Below are 16201 nucleotides of genomic sequence, written 5' to 3' on the forward strand. Positions count from 1 at the left end.
GAGAGAGAGAAAGCACAAGCAGAGGGAGCAGCAGGCAAAGGGAGAAGCAGGCTCCCTGCTGACCAAGGAACCTGATGCGGGACTCAATCCCGGAACTTGGGAACCATGACTTGAGCCAAAGGCAGATGCTTAACCGACTGAGCCATCCAGATGTCTCACAGATACATCATTAGACAGAACTGATATAAAACTAAAGTTTCAAACAGAAGCAGCTCCATAACAAAAACAAAAAGAGAAAAATTGCTTCATTGTGATATAGGATTCCCAAAGATGGTGTTCTTGACACCAACGATGGTTCTGACATCTTTGAAAGCAAATCACCACAGTTCAACGGGAAAGTGTTACAAGAGAAAATGATGGGCGCACATAAAATTAAAGAACAGAGTTGGAGGACTGATACTACTGGACTTCCTGACTTCCTCTAAGGCTATAGTAATCCAGACAATACAGGAGCAGTGAAAGAATAGAGAAATAGACCAATGGAACAGACTACGGAGACCAGAAATCAGCCCACATAATAATCATCCATTGATTTTTGACAAAAAAAGCAAAGGCAAATGACAATAGAGTTTTTTCAACAAATAGCACTAAAACTGGACATACGCTTGTGAAAACGGGAGGCCAAACACAGACTTCATCTCTTTCATGAAGGGGAATTCAAAATGAATCACGGACCTGACAAACACAGAACTTTAAGACTCTTAGAAGATAACATAGGAGAAAACCTCGATCTAGATGACCTTGCGTTTGGCAGTGATGCATTTTATACACAACACCAAAGGGGAAACCCACACAAGGAAGAATAAATCAGCTGAACTTCATTAAAATTAAGTTTCTGCTCTGTGAAAGACACTGTCAAAAGAACGAAAAGACAAGCCACAGAGAGAAAACAGTTACAAAAGACATATCTGATGAAAAGCCTGTTATCCAAATTGTAAAAGAACTCTTGAAATTCAACAATAAGAAAACAAACAATCCAATTATAAAACGGGCCAAACATGTGAACGGACACCTCAGCAAAGGCGATATACAGATGGCCAATAAGCATATGAAAAGATCCTCCACATCATGTCACCAGAGAAATGCAAATTAAAACCACAGCGAGCTACCACTACATACCTATCTGAATGGCCACAATCTGGAACACTGCCAAGGGCAGACAAGAATGTGGAGAAAAGTCAGTCTTATTCATTGCTGTTGGGGTTGAAAAATGGGACAGCTACTTTGGAAGACAGTTTGACAGTTTCTTTTTCCTTTTTTTTGACCATTTCTTGAGAAAAATGAACATACTATTCTTACCATATGGCCTAGTGATGGCATTCTTTGGTATTTCACCCAAAGGAGTTGAGAAGACTTCCGACCACCCAAAGACCTACACACACATGTGCAGAGCCATGCTCTTCATAACTGCCAAACTTGGAAGCAACCAAGATGTCCTTCAATGGGTGAAGGGATACACTCTGGTACACACAGGCGATGGAGTATTATTAAGCACTAAAAAGAAATGAGCCATCAAACCATGCAAAGACATGGAGGAACTTTAAGTGCATACTACCAACTGAAAGAAGCCAAGCAGAAAGGGCTATATGCCATAGGATTCCACTTGCATGATGTTGTATAAAAGGCAAAAACTAGAGACAGCAAAAAGACCAGGGGTTCCACAAGTCACAGGGGTATAGGGATGAATGAATAGGAACACAGATATTTGGGGTGGTGAAACAAATTCTGTTGGGCTGTATGATACTCTAATGGAGTATCACCATTATAGATTTATCCAAAGCCACAGAATGTCCAACACAAAGTGACCCCCAATGTGAACTCTGGACTGTGGGTGATAATGGTGTGACAATGTAGGTTTACCAATTGTGACTAATGCACCATATCGCGGGGGGCGGAGTGGTGGTGAGAACAGCTGAGGCTGTGCTTGTGGGGAACAGAAGGTATATGGGAAATCTCTGTACCTTCCCCTTGATTTTGCTGTGAACTTGCAACTGCTCCCCAAATCGTCTATTAAAACAAAGAAGATAGTAGTCACTGCCTTTCCCAACCAACCCCAATGGTGTGATGTGGAGGCCTGAAGCAAAGTCCAGGTGCCCCAAATTGAAAACTCCTTCGCCAACCCCTTCCATGGACTCAAAATGCCCCAATCCTCATGTGCCTTTGACACAAGACAAGGCTGCTGTCAAAATGCAAGTAACATCTGGCTAGGGCAGCACTCTGATTTATTGTTCATTATTAAGGTTTCATCAGGAATGACTGTACCAGGTACTATGACCCCACCAATCACTGAGCACTTCGCATTTTTTTGCCTCATGCTGATGGATGCTTTATGCTGTGCCTGCTCTCCCCCTCCCTACCTATCCGAAAACAGACACCTCTGTCTCAGCCTTACCAGGTAAGCAGACAGATGGGTCCAGTCATTGGCTGCTGTGAGGCTCTAAAAAAAGGACACGATTCCTTCATTCAGACTATAAATAATCAAATGAGGAAAGGGCTTTTAATGAAAAGCCACATTCCCTGATCCAGACTTGCCCACTCCATTGCCAACCTTTTTCATCGTTTCCAATTCTAATTCTCCTGGTGGCTATTCCCAGCCTTCTAAACAATGGTTTTAAAACTCTATTTCTGAATATATTATTGACTTCCCATAATATTTATTGAAATCCTTGTATGAGAGGTGACACTGGCAGGACCTGCCAGGCTCTTGTGCAACTGACCATGATCAGAATACCTCCTACAGAACACATGATGGGAGTTCCCATCTGCAGCAGGAGCTCCAGGAGAAACACATTCTTCCAAGAAGCTCCCACCCAATTCCAAGACCAGATAAGCATCCTTCAGATGGCCCATAACCATGCAGCCTTCAGGATGAATATAGGTTCTTTTCTCAAAGAAGAAAGAAATAAAGAAAAAAGAAAGAAATGTAAAGCCCTAGATAGGAGGGAGCATTAATTTGATATGTCCCTGTTGACCATTTAGAACAAGACCTGGCTTCTTGCTCACATCAGCATCCTCTGCACTCAGAACCAGGCTCAGAGGCCCATACGGAGACCACGTCTGTCTGCTCAATGTAGGAGTGAGCAAGTACCACTTTGGCCAACCCAGTTCCCGCCGACACCCTTGTGACCGCAGAGGGTGTGAGTGGCTGAGGGCAATCACGTACCAAGTCCATGCTTGTTACTTTGGTTCTTTCTGCTGCATGCGATACTGTTGATGTCTGATGGATAAACGGAGAAACAAAATATGGTCTATACTTACAGCAGAATATGACTCAGCCTTAAAAAAGAATGAAATCCTATGTATATATGGAACTCACAAAACTCAGAAGAAAAAAAAAAACACAAAAAACAAAAAAACAAACAAACAGATTTAAAAATGGGCAGAAGACCTGGACAGACATTTTTCCGATGAAGACATACAAATGACCGACAGACACATGAAAAGGTGCTCAAGGTCGCTCATCATCAGGGAAATGCAAATTGAAACCACAATGAGCTATCACTTCACACCTGTTAGAATGGCTAGTGAGAGATGTGTGTTGGCGAGGGTATGAAGAAGAGAGAACCCTTGTGCACTGTTGGTGGGGGTGTAAACTGGTGCAGCCCCTACAGAAAACTGTACAGAAGTTCCTCAAAATACTTAAAATAGAAGTACCATATGATCCAACAATCCCACTTTCAGGCATATATCCAAAGGAAATGAGATCAGTTTGTCAAAGAGCTATCTGCGCTCCCATGTTCATTACAGCACTATGCCCAGCAGCTGGGATATAGAAACAACCTGAGTGTCCATCAAGGGATGAATGGGTATACACAAACACGCACACACACGCACACATGCACAATGGAATACTCAGCCATCCAAAAGAAGGAAATGTTGTCATTTGCAACAACCTGGGTGAATCTTGAGGACATCACCCTCAGTGAAGTAAGCCAGACACAGAAAGATGAATATATGTGATCTCACACAAAGAATCAAAAAAAGTTGAAACCGAACTAAAGAACAGAATGCTGGCTACCAAGAGTTGGGGGGAGGGGAGATGGGAAAGATGGTGTCCAAAGGGTAGAGACTTTGAGTTATAAGATGAATAAATTCTGGGGCGCCTGGGTGGCTCAGTCAGTTAAGTGTCCAACTCTTGATTTTGGCTCAGGTCATGATTTTAGGGTCATGAGATCAAGCCCCGTGTCGGGTTCTGCATTGGGTATAATGCCTGCTTGAGATCCTCTCTCTTCCTTTCCCTCTGCCCCCACCCACGCTCTCTTGCTTTCTCTCCCTTTCTTAAAAAAATAAAAAATAAAAAAGATTAATAAATTCTGGGGACCTCATGTACAGCACAGTGACTATCATTGATACTGTATTATATACTTGAAATTTTCTGAGAGAGTAGATCTTTAAGTGCTCTCACCACTAAAAAAAAGGCAACCAGAGGAGGTGATGGAAGTGTTAATTTGACTGAGGTGCTCACTTCCCAGCCTGTACATATATTAAATCATCATGGTGTACTCTTTACCAAAACACAGCACATTGTACACCCTTAATATATAGCATCTTTATTTATTAATCATACTCTGACAAAGCTAGAAAAAAATAAAGGAAGGAAATTGTACCACATGCTACAGCAGGCATGAAAATTGAGAGCATTATGTGGAGTGAGTGTGCCAGGCCCAGGGGGCCCTGGGTGGCTCAGCTGGTTAAGTGTCTGCCTTCAGCTCAGGTCCTGATCTGGAAATCCTGGGATCGAGCCCTGTATTGGGGGTCCCCACTAGGCAGGGAGTCTGTTTCTCCCTTGTCCCCTGCCCCTCCCCCCTCGTGTTCTCTCTCTCTCTCAAATAAATAAAATCTTAAAAAAAAAAAAAACATAAAAGCTAGTCCCAAAAGGACAAACACTGTACAATTCCACATATATGAGGCTCCTAGTGCTGTCACTTTTTCACAGAAACAGAAGAGTAGCATGGTTGTTGCCAGGGACTGGGGTGGGCATGGAAAACAGAGTTAAGCTATTTGATGGCGGCAGAGTTTCTATTTGGGAAGATGAAAATGTTCTGGAGACTGATGGTGGTGACGGTTGCCCAGCAAGGCGGACGGACGTACCTAATGACACTAAGCTCGACAGTTTAAAAAATGATTCAAATGGTGAATGGGGCTACGTATATTTTACCACAATTTAGAAAACTAAAACAAAACAAAACCAAAAAAAAGATAATATCCTGGGAATTGGAAGACCAAAGAGGGGTGATACACATCAGGCACCTCACTAGAGGATTCTCTCAGAGTGTTCCTCTGCCCGGGGAGTAGCCCCAGGCCTGGGGTCCCCTAAAGAGAAGCCTGTCCAAGAAAGGACAGACACCCTGGTAGAATGAGGGGCCAGGAAGCACATGGAAGCAAGCTTTACCACAGGAGGATGCGGCAGGAGTCAGAGAAGACACTCCACACCTTGGAACCATGAGGGGCCCAGAGGACCCTCCTATCAAAATCGGGGAGACTTGCCTTTACTCCTTTTCTCACAGGCAGTTCATGGCAAGACACCCGGCTAGTGAAGATATTTAAGATCCAGGGGGTCCAGCCACACCCGGGGCATAGCCACGTGCTCAGGGGGGACCTGAGAGAGGCCGGAGGCATCACTTGCCAATGACATAAGGGGTTCTTTTTTCACCAATGACAAAGTTAATTTTTTTTAAAGAACATTCAGGGTTTACAACAGACTTTACAAATGAAAGGACTCCCCTCTGCATACGTCAAGAATGAGATTTCCTTTCTGACACTTCAGGAGGCCTCATCAGGGTTGGTTCAAATAGAAAATACACCTTCGTCATCTGCTTCTCTGGAGAAAGGTAGACTTTATGGTCTAAAGTGTCCCAGAGCTCCCTGGGGCTTAAGCACCTTGAGGAGCAGCTCAGACACTCACTCACCCCAGAAGATTCCGAGAGGTAGCTCCAGGAAGAGGTAGTGGGCAGTCAAGTGAATGACAAGGCATGGGCACTACTCTTCAGAGTGTGATCTGATGTCTACAAAAGCAAAGTCTTGGTGCGGAGAAGGGCCAGGCCCTGCAAGGCTCCTGGGGCCCCGAGCCTCCATCCCACCTGGGCTCCCGCCCGCCATCCCTGGTTATCACGTACGCCCGCGTACTACTGCTCTCTGCCTTGCTCCTGCTGAAGGCTGACAGCAAAACAACTCTGCCCTGAATACAAATGCTTCTGGACAAGATGCAGCAAAATAAAAGCCACATGGGTCCTTGAGTCGGATCTGGGGCCCCTCCTCCACTGCCCTCCCCTCCTGGCTGTGGCTGGGCCGGCGACCATGCACGCACGTGGCCTCTGAGATGAGCCGGGATCTGCCCAGGCCACCATGGGGGACAGAAATGTGAAGCAGGCTTTGGCTCCACATGTTCCATTAGAAGAAAGAAAACCTGGGCTATTGTGAGCAGGCATATGAACACAGTGAAATGCTGTCACCATCCACGCTTTTGAAATAAAACCCACCTGAATGGGAACACCATGATTACAGCCCACTTCAACATTCTGTTCTAAAAGGCTGACTGTTGGGAGATCAGGTTTTAAATTGAAAATCAAAGCGCTATTCCTCAGTGATTCCCAGGAAATGAGGGGCACACAAGCAGATACAAACCTGTCCCTGCACACAGCTGCCCCTCGCCCCCACCAAGCATCCTAAAAGTCACCTTACAGATCTCCAGCTTTTCAAGCGGGCCATCATCGGGTACGTAAGGCCTTACTAACATTGCATGGGTTGAGCTGCTAGATTTTTAACACCACCACCTCTCCAGGTCAGGGTTAGTCCCACCATCACGAAAGGCTGCCCGCCCCCTTTCCATCACTTAGAATACAAATTCCAGAATCCCAAACTGCAAGGAAGGACTTGAACAAAAGAGAGCTCATGTCCGGCTAAGCAGGGATTGCATCCTTCTCAAATAAAGGAGACCCACCAACCCCCTGGTGTCAGAGGTCACACACCCAGGGCCCTTGGACTTTCCATCCTTCTCTCTGCGTGTCTCCATATCCCAGGAACCGAGACCTACCTGCCATCCACAGTGGACCCCCCCGCCCCTCCTCCACGCCCTCCCTCGAACCGGAATTTCTACAGTACCACGGGCAGAGTGGGTTTTCCTGCTAGCTGCTCTTCTGCTGGCTTGTGACACGTCTGGCCTAGTTCTGTGTCCATCAGCTCTGAAGACAGCACAGAGAACCGTGCAGCCTCCTGCCGTGCATCCTCCCATGAGCAGCGGAAATGAGCCAGAAAGAGGCTGGAAATGGGGTGTCTAGGGGCCTGGAAGAGGAACAGACTGCTGGCAGATGGGAGGGCAAAAAACAAAAACACCAGGTCTAGAGCCCACCCATCCAGGCAGGCTGCCACGCCTCTCCAACTGACTTCTGACCCCCGGGGGCAGGGACCCCCCAACTGGGAAGCCTCAGAGCCCACCCCAGCCACCACCAGAGGAAGGTGTGGGTCACGCACTGTGTCCTGAGGCTCAGGCCCCTCTAGGCCTAACCCATCATGGTGCCCACCAACCCCTACACTGCCAAGCATCAGCACCACCTCCCCACCCCCCAAAGGCACTAAGTGGCTGGTTTACCTCAGAAAAGGAGGAAATAATGCCCATCACCCCAAACATGTTATGAACAAGTATTGAGAGCTATGCTATCCTCAGTGAATGTTCTACATGCAAATGGGGGGAAATAATGCAAAAACTCCATGATGTGCAGAAGAAACGAGGATTCTTAACTTGCAAAAGCAGTGCTCTACCGTTTGTCAGTAAGAAGCACCGAGAACTAGACGGTGGGACGCCCCCGGGCCAAGGCGACAGTGTAAACAAGAGGAAGGGATGTTTTTGTTTAATGGCTTGAGCCAAGGGATTCGACCAAAGGGATCCTGAATTCAACTCCACTCCTCCTCTCCCTTTTACCATCCATCCCCCCACCTCCTTGCTGCCTGGACTCACTTCTGAAGGGTGACCCTGAGTGACCATCACCACAGATTCCATGACCTGCCCAGAGGGTCCACGTGGGAATTCTGTGACATAGGCACCACGTCTTGACACAGCTGGGATGGGGTATGCCTTGGGCAGGTTTGGCCAATGCCCACACTTCCCTGCTGGGAGCCACCTCACTGGGTTCCCCCAGCCTCTGACTTCCAGGTGGCCTACCACCTGCAAAGGGGGACTTCGAGAACCCAGGCTATATCCTGCATTCCCCGCCTCCCCCCACAACCTGCACAAGCATAGGGCCACCACTGTTGCCTGGGGGAGCCCCACCAATTCTGGGGAGGAGCAGATGCCAGGCTGACATGGGAGCCCACAGCATCCCCCATCAGCCCGCCCCCACTTCAGGGCACAGCAAGTGGCCTGAGAGGATGTGAACCCATGTGGGCCCCACGAGAGGGCTGACCCCATGACGTAAAGCAGACGACCATCCCTAGAGGGTGTTTACAGAGCTGGCAAATCAAGACTCCCCACAACAATGAGACAGGAATAAAAAGGTATGTATCCGGAAGGAAAGGTTAACATTGGCAAATGATCTCCCAATGAGAAAATCCAAGAGAAAGAACTAACCAACCATTTAGGCCAACAGAGAGATTTAGGCCAGAGGACAGACAGGTCAGCCGTTCCTAAGTCAACAGTTTTCCTATATACCCACCAGAATCAGCCAGGAAACGAGGCTGGAGAAGGGGCTAACTCCACTGACAACAGCCATAGGGCTACAAAATACCCATGAATACATCTAACAGGAAATGTATCAAATGTCCGTGAACAAAGTGATGAAACACTAGTGATGGATATAAAAGGCCTTTTGAATAAATCCCAATATCCAGATGAGAAGAAAATATAAAGACGTCTCTTCTCCCTCAAAGAAACCTCTAGAGCAATCCCGATCAAAATCCCCATCAGATTGTGGGATGAATTTACCTTATTCTGAAGTTTATGCAGTCCAAGAAATGTATGCGAAAGGTTAGAAAAGCATGGGAAAAGGAGAATTAATGCAGAGGCAGTGGCCCTTTAAGGTAACGGAGCATACCAAAAAGCCACAGTAACTTAAACAGTAAATATTGGCAGAAGAATACATCAATAAATCAGAATGGATGGTCCAGACGTACGGGACAGCCCCACGTCCCAGGACGCAACAACAACCTCATACACGATGAACACACATCTTAAAACAGAGACAAAGATGGGCTATTAATACATCACGTCGAAAAACTGTATGCATACGAAAAAACTTCATCTCCAGTTCACATACCTGGAAATAAATTCCAGATGAATAAAAGATGTAAATGTCAAAAAATCTGAACCATCAATATTAGAAGAAAATCTCTCTGTACAGGAGGTATACACTTGGGCAGAGAATTCCTTTCTCAAAGTAAACCACAAAATTCAGGAGCTATCACAGAAAAGCTTGATAGATTTGACAACGTAAAACTCCCACATTCTTGTGCTATCAAGGATACCTTTAAACGAAGGTGAAGAACAAAAGACATTGGGGAGGACCACATCTGCAACATAGAGAGGGAAGGGGAAATAACCTTTTTGCATGATGAATGCCTATAAATCCAAAAGGAAAAGGAACAAGTCAACAGAAAGACAGGCAAGGATGCAAAAAAGAAACTGAAGAGAAGCAATTCAGATATACTATGAAGCACCGGCGAGAAACCTTGCTCTCATCCGTAATTTTAACTCAGTGATAACTTTATACCTGTATGACCAAGTGAAACTACGAAGACATCATCTGTTGATGAAGACATGGGGAGAAAGCCGTCCCACACAACTGGCATCCTTTAAAATGGTCGGGAGTGCTCCAGAGGGCACCTCGGTGATAGCTATTCATGCTAGAAATCTCAAACCATTCGACCCTGCAAGTCTGCCTCTGGAACCCATGCTAGAGACATTCCCATGCAGGTGCAAGGATATACGTGTGAGACTCCACAGCCTGGTGTGACCAACGTGTGGACAATGGGAACAACCCAAAAGTTCGTCAATAAGTCAACAGTCAAGTGGGCAGCACTGTGTGGGTGGCACGGTCGGCTAAGCGTCTGACTCTAGGTTTCGGCTCAGGTCATGATCTCAGGGTCGTGGGATCAAGCCTCACGTCAGGCTCCACACTCAACAAGAAGTCTGCTAAAGGATCTCTCTGCCTCCCCTTCTGTCCCTCCCTGCACATATGCTCGCCCGCACTCTCTCTTTCTCTCTCTCTCAAATAAATAAATCTTTAAAAATAAATAAGTAAACAGTCAAGTATTGTACAATGTTAGAATAATGTTACCATGCATAACTGACAAGACACAATGTCTGAGATGCATTGCTGGGGGAAGAGATCTACGGACAAACCACACTGGCAATACAATCTCAGTTCACTGAAAAATATTAAAAATAACAAACATAAAGGTATTTGTGTAAGATTTAAGTAAAACATTTCTATAAACAAACAAACAAACAAACAAAAGAAAACCAGGAGGAATCTGCACCAAACTTTAACAATGGTTGTCTTTGCAGGGGGTTGGGGAAGGGGGGCTCTCATGTTCTACATTAGGTATTCTGAAAATTTTGAATCTTTACAATGAATGTCTATTAGCTTTATAATCAGAAATTAAAATTAAGTAAAAAAAAAAAAAAGCGGTCATGCAAAACCAACGCCAAAGGAATCCCAGATCTAGAGTATGTCAGACACCTTCCTCGTCAATGAGACCAGGATCCTTCTCACCCCAGAGTCTGCTGCCAGAAAAAATGGCTCTCTCGTCCTCTAGAGATAACGAGAGAATTGTTAGAAGGCACTATTTTAGCAACAGAGATGTCATATCTATTTCTTTTACTTATTAGCTCTTTAGCTTTTAGACTACATGAAAACTGCATTCCACCAGACAATATGTACCCCAGTAAATTTCAGGGTCACTCCAGCACTGCACGTCACCCTTCTGATGTCTTTCAGGATCTTCAGGAGGTGGTGGAAGGAGTGCTTACCCCTGGTTACAAACAATGCTGCTGACCTGGAGAGAGGGGATCTGGGGCAGAGAAAGGGGGCTTCCCCAGCTGTCCCCTCCCCAGGGTTGGGGGGAGCACTGCCTCACAGGCCTTGATCAGGAAGCTTCTGGTTTTCAAGACTCTCAGTATTTGAGAATGACACTAATAGATTTGCACTTTAAAATTTATTACCAGACGGCTCCCACGGAATTTGCTCCCACACACAGAAAACAGTCCATTTTTCCAAGAACATGCTTAAAAGTCCAATTTGGGGGAACTGATGTAGATTGTCCCATTTTAGGTTCTTCAACCAGAGGAAATTTAAAAATTCTTTCTTCCAGCTCAACAGAGCGAATCCACGAGTCAACTGCTTCTGCAAAAGGAGGGCAAGGATCCTCCTGGGGCCGCAGGATTCAGCAGCCTTTCTCTGGATTCTCAGGGCAGCCGGTGGCTCCAGGACAGGACACCAGGCCAAGTGTCCCACGGTGGCAAGCAGCCATCTGACTCACAGGCTCTGGAGCTGGCTCTGGCGGTTTAGGAAGAGAGGGTCTGGCATCACTCCACTTGCCAAATCTCCAGAAAAATAAGATACTTTAAAACTAATAATGGCTCGTGAGCCCCGGGTTTGGGTCCGGCCCATGAGGTCAGCACCTCAGGGTCCCCAGCATGCTGGGGGGGTGGGAGCAATCAGGAAAGGGATCTCTCCCTGGAAGAAATGGTATCACACCTGAGCCATCAGTCCCATGCTGCCTGGCGGCCTGTGTGTCAGCAGGAAGTCTCCGTAACTCTCCATATCGAGTCCCCTACAAGTTATTGGTTTTTCCTCTCAAAATACCGCAAGCAAACCCTGGAAGGGGGGCCACAGGGATCCTGGGGGGTCGCAAGGCATCGGAGGGGCAGCTGGAATGTGATCCATGGACTGCTGCGACATGGGATCCCATCAAACAGCGGGGAGGGGAAGGGAGAGATGGGGGTAGGGAAGGGGGAGGAGGGAGAGGGAAGGATGGAATGAGATGGAGAGGGGGGAGAGAGGGAGGGGAGAGGGAAGGGATTGGATGAAAGAGAGACAGAAAGGGGAGAGGATGGGTAGGAGGGAGGGAGGGAGAGCAGCTCAGTTCTTCTCACACAGTCAGTGGGCAATGAACCTTTCTGGAGGTCTGTCTGAAGCTTTCGCATTTTGTCCAGCATTTTTGCCCAAAATGTATCATAATGAAAGAAACACGAATATCCACCAAAAAGAAAGAAAGAAAGAAAGAAAGAAAAAAGGAGCTGCAAGAATATTTATTACAGCATGGTTCACAGCAGAAAAACATTCTAAACAACTCCGATGCCCAAGCATGGGGGCCCGGGGCTACGAATGCCTTGCAAACGCCCAACAGCAGGGGGAGGGGATCCTGACACAGTCCAGGAGCTGAGCATGTGCCCAGGCAGCCAGGAAGACACCGCGGGACCACGGTCCCCCGGCAGGGAGACCTGGGCATCTAAACGTCTCTTCTGTTTGCTTATCTCTTCTTCCTAACACAATGGATTCACAGGTGTGGAATAACTAAAAATAAAGTTTTTAAGATAAAGAGTATTCTCTCTTGCCAAAAAAAGGCATTAACTCTATTGAACTGAACCATAGGAAACTGCTTGCCTTTGACCACTTCTGAGTTAACAAAAATAGCAGGTTCATGTGGCTCAACTTGGTTTGGTCATAAAATCCAGATGAGTTGTAAGACCTGTGGGAATCGTTCCCCCTCACCGGCTCAAGGACCTGTGAGGGGCTGTGGCTTGCACAAGGTCCCCGGGGTGGTGTAGGCACCTTTCCCCAACCAGCCACAGCACCAAGCCTCGCCTATCCCACACCAAGCACCTCCTGAGCCTCAGATCCTGCAGTGACGTGGGGCACACGGTCTGGTTCCTGACTCACGCTGTCCTGCAAAGCAGGTGTCCTCTCCTCCGGCCAGCAAGAGGCTGAGCCCCAGGCAGTGCCCTCCAGTTCTCCATAAACCACAGCCTTCCTGGCTGGCCCGGCCCATTCACAGAGCAGCAGGGATCCTGATCGGGCTTCTCCCTCCCCTGTGGGGTTCCTCCTTTCACTCTCTGCTGTGCCTCCTCCAAAAATATAGGAAGTGAATCTTATGTACTTTAAAGACCATGAAATTTCCCCAAAACCAGGCATTCAGTTGCTGGAGGGTGAGAGGGGGGCTGTTTTCCTGCATCCCTGCCAGCCATCCCTTCCTATGGGAACAAAGCCATTTCTACCACCTACTCCATGTTGGCCATGAATCTTAAGCACCAGCTTAGCCCACACAGACACTTGGCTCCCCATTGCTCCTTACAGGACCCTCAACCATGCACACATCAGCTCAGGTCCATGTTGCCTGTATGACCAATGGCCTCTGGTCACTAACTGTAAGCGACCCAGGGGCTGATCCGGGGAGGGTGGCAGCTCAGGACAGATACTCGGATGTCAATGTTTCCTTTTCCTCATACATAAGAAGGAAGCAGAAGAAAGCTCTGCTGTCCCTTCAGGAGACCAAGGGAACCGGGCCCACACACTTGGGAGTGTCCTGGCTGGCCTCGTCTCTCCCAGGGGTTGTCCCCAGCACCCACACCGACCACACCTGAGAAACCTGTGATTTTCAAGCACCCAGACATGCGAGGCATACAAAAATAGATACTCCAAATTCTAAACTGAACTTCCCTTGTTTTCCCTCAGACGGTAAAGAAGGAGGTCCAACAGGCATGACAAAGCCAAGAGTGTCTGGAGCTCGATGAGGAAGGACAGTGAGGCTCAGACTTCACTTTTTAGAACAGATTTATTTTTTTTAGCAGATTTTCCATTGATCCCTACATCCCTTTTCCCCTTAATGTAAGATCATGAACATCTTGCGTTAATGTCCTACATTTGTTAGTTAATGAGCTAACAGGAATGCACTGCTGCTAACTAAAGTCCACATTTTATTGACAGCCCCTTAGTTTTTCCCCAGCGTCTTTCTTCTGTTCCAGGGTCCCTACCAGGACACATCATCGTCTGTCATCACGCCTCCTTAGGTTCCTACTGGCTGTGACAGAGTCTCCATTTTTTATGAGACTATTGATTCAGCAGTGTTAAGGAGTACTGAGCAAGTATTCACAGAATGCTCCTCTATTGGAATTTAACTGCCGTTTTCCTTATGATTGGATAGAAGTTATGGGTTTAGGGGAGACAGACCACAGAGGTAAAGTGCCGTTTCCATCACATCCTATCAAGGACACAGGCACTCAACATGACTCATCCCTGTTGGTGTTGACCTTGACCACCTAGCCAAGGCAGCGACTGTCAGGTTCCCCCACTGCTTAGTTACTGTTCTGTTTCCATCTGTACTCTCTGGAAGGACATCACCCAGTATGGTCTACACGTGGGGACTGGGGTGTACACAGCCCCTCAGCACCCTCTGACTTTCATTAGCCACCATCAGAACGACCACCACATTCAGGTACGCGTCTTCCGCCTGCTGCCACACCTTGCAGGAGCCCCCTTTACCCTTTATTCTTCTACCCACTGAAGATGACATTCCCCCTGACCAACAAAAACTCATCAAATTCAAAGCCCCCTGAAGGGCCGAGTCTTCACGACACTGTTTCCTCTATGTGTGTGCCAGCACTCAGCAATGATGCTTCGCACACCGCACACATGGAAATGCTCGCTCCAGAGATGGCCAACGTTCCCTGGGTGGCCAGGCCACTGGGAGTAGTCCTTGAGCCAACACGGGCAGGGCATACTTCCTGCAAGAGTCCAGCTCCCTCAATAATTGTCCAGGGCAAAAAGTGCTACTGGCCCAGGCCCATCCCCAACTCCATCTACCCCCCTCCCCGACACTGGAGCACCCCCATCCTCGGGGACATCTCCGTGCAGAAGGACAAGAGACAAGCTCATGGTATAGGTCAGGTGAGGATGAGTGCCAAGAGGGAAAATAACAGCAAGTGGGAGGTGAGGAGGTGAGATGTACTTCGGGACACCAGGGAGGCCTCAGAGCTGAGAACAGGTCTCAGCAGCAACAAGTGAAGGAAAGGAGGGAGGAGTTGGGAAGCTACATCTAGTCCAGGAGAGAGGGGATGGGAGCATGAGGAGGTGACAAGGAGCTAGTTCTGGGGCAGCCCAGCTCTCTCCCCTGCTTCATAAACAAAGGATGAAGGAGATACAGCTAGAGGGCGCTCCTTGGGGGCGTGGAGAACCCAGGCTTCTAGGCTCCTGAACTACGACACCACATCCATAGAACCCGCTCTGAAAATCTCAGTGACACCCCTGCAGCACATCACAACATCAGCCTGGACCAGCGCTGGGGCTGCCCTGCAGCACCAGGCTGGCTCCCGATGGGCCCAGGGCCCCCACAAACCCCAGCCTCTGCCTGTATGGGCACACCTCTCAGAGGGCCCTGTTGAAGAAGCCACCACGCCCTCCCTGCACCAGGTCAAGGCTGACAGTTCACCAGATGAACATGCATGGAACCTCTGAGGCTGCACGGTGACTCCTCCCACGTGTCACCACCTGCTTCCTTTGCGTCTCCGGAAGAAACCATGGAAAAGCCCACTGAGACAAGCTGGTTGTTTAGGGCAGTCTCAGGAACAGAGCCATGCAGCACAGCAGCAGGGCTGCCCGACCTGGGTTGGGAGGGATGAGAGAGAACTCACAGGTGGGAGGGGTAGGAAAAACAGGCCAGGGAGAGGTGTGGGCAAAGACAGCAGAGATCTCTGGGGACCTCTGTGCGGCAGGCAAGGTGGCCTGGAGATTGCATGGGTGGACGAGGTCTTGGGCCCTCCCTGCAGGTTTCAGGGCTGGCCCAGAGTTCAGACAGCACTTCCTTCTGCTCTTGCTTCTTAAAGCTCTCTGGTTTCCCTCCCACTCCCCTGACAGCGCACAGCATCGGACCCTCACATACTTGGCTTGTTTGTGTCTGGTTTTGAGAGCACGGCTCCCTTCACATGCAGGAATTAAAACTCATTTCATCCAGATAACTTACCCATTATCAATTACCTGCATATGGATCCTAGCATCTTCCTTGGGTTTACGTTCTCTGATTTCATTTAGAAAACACAGTTCGAATCTCAGTATTAATAAGCGCTTGTCGGAATGGCAAAATTTCATTATCTCACATTAACTGTAATCTTGATTTTGATATTATTGTTCCAGCAGCGAAACAAGCCATGAGTCAGTCTGTTGAAAGTTCTCCTTGAGAATTTCAAGATGACGTACTGCTCTTTTTTTGTTTT

General features: G+C 47.8%; 1 protein-coding gene across 6 annotated transcripts in view; it reads right to left on the reverse strand.

Moving 5' to 3' along the window:
- APBA2 (amyloid beta precursor protein binding family A member 2) overlaps positions 1-16201 on the reverse strand; it is a 252681-nt gene that overhangs the window by 224282 nt on the left and 12198 nt on the right. Inside the window, exon 2 of one of the 6 annotated variants that reach the window (XM_047738811.1) lies at positions 7102-7281. The exons of the other annotated variants lie outside the window; for them this stretch is intronic. The gene's annotated coding sequence lies outside the window, so the exon portion shown is untranslated. The remainder of the gene's footprint in view (positions 1-7101; positions 7282-16201) is intronic. 6 annotated transcript variants of the gene reach the window in all.

Source organism: Lutra lutra, chromosome 7, assembly GCF_902655055.1.
Source record: "Lutra lutra chromosome 7, mLutLut1.2, whole genome shotgun sequence".
In the NCBI taxonomy this organism is placed as follows: domain Eukaryota; kingdom Metazoa; phylum Chordata; class Mammalia; order Carnivora; family Mustelidae; genus Lutra; species Lutra lutra.